Genomic DNA, 1,573 nt, shown 5'->3' with positions numbered 1-1,573 from the left:
TGAGCTGACAAGCACTGCAATACAGTACATGGCATTTGGAGCAGCTTTCAAATTCATAAACAACTGATTTGATTGAAATCAGCTCAAACTTTCTACACAACATGAGAACATGTACATGTATGTGTATGAGGAAAAAAATTAATTATAAAAAATAGAAAATTCTTTTCTAGTCATTTTTAATGAAATTAGGCTAATGACCTCACCAAAGGCCTTTGGTTGTTGGTCCATATTTTGAGCAACTTCAAATATTTTGTAAAAAATCCAAATTTGATTAGAATCAGTTCAAACTTTCTACACAACATGAGAACATGTACATGTATGTGTATGAGGAAAAAAATTAATTATAAAAAATAGAAAATTCTTTTCTAGTCATTTTTAATGAAATTAGGCTAATGACCTCACCAAAGGCCTTTGGTTGTTGGTCCATATTTTGAGCAACTTCAAATATTTTGTAAAAAATCCAAATTTGATCAGAATTAGTTCAAACTTTCTACACAACATGAAAACATCTACATGTATCAGAAAAAATATAAAAGTTTAAAATTTCTCTTTTTTAGCCATTTTTGACCCAACGACCAAAGGCTATAGCCTTCGGTCGTCCATTTTTTGAGCAACTTTTAAAATTCATAAAAAATCTGATTTTTATTGAAATTAGCTCAAACTTCCTACACAACATGAAAACATGTATACATATCTGGATAAATTATAAAAATGGAGAATTCTCTCTGAGTCATGTTTGACGAGATTAGGCCAACGATCGAAGGCTATAATAGCCTTCGATCGTTGGTCCAATTTTTGAGCACCTTAAAAATTTGTAAAATAAGCTATATTTGATAGGAATCATCTCAAATTTTTTATACAACATAAAAACATTTACACGTATGTGTATTAGAAAAAATTATAAAAATGAAGAATTTTCTATTTGTGATTTTTGTCAAAGTGCCCTAATTTTGAGCAACTTGAGAATCCACTGACAAGAAGGTGCTTGAGCACTATTTCAAAATCCTATGGAAAGCCCTGCATACACTCATGTACATGTACAGTCAGGGATACATTGAAAGTTATGTTTCTTTTTGTCTCATAGCTTAGGAATCAATTTTATTGTAGTTTATCATGTGCAAGATACATGTACATGTACCTTACATAATTTAAGCAGTAACTTTTCCCTATAGTTGTTATTCTAACTGAAATTGGTTTACGATAATAGTGTGGTCTTCACAAATTGGTATGCAACTGTGAAATAAAAGCACAGCAAAATATTTAAAAAATTTCTAATTAATTTTTTAAAGTCAACCTAGCAAAAAATTTATGAGACTTATGCTCTATGAATGCAAAGAAGTATTTTATTATTCTTTTCTTTATTTCCAGGTTGTTGTTTCTAATCCTCGTCTCTATCCTTATTATCACAAGATTGGTAGAGGAGTCATTCACAGAGGACAGCATATGCATGGTGCTATGGACATCACTGATGGCACAAGGTACAACATTATTGTTTGGATGAGATCGTCTTCTGTGCGTAACAAACTTTGTCCACGTTGTGATCAGTCACCAACTCTTATACCATTTGAAGGGT

The sequence above is a fragment of the Amphimedon queenslandica genome, unplaced genomic scaffold (genome assembly GCF_000090795.2).
Source record: "Amphimedon queenslandica unplaced genomic scaffold, v1.1 AMPQUscaffold_13418, whole genome shotgun sequence".
Classification (NCBI taxonomy): Eukaryota; Metazoa; Porifera; class Demospongiae; order Haplosclerida; family Niphatidae; genus Amphimedon; species Amphimedon queenslandica.
This window is presented reverse-complemented; position numbering follows the sequence as displayed.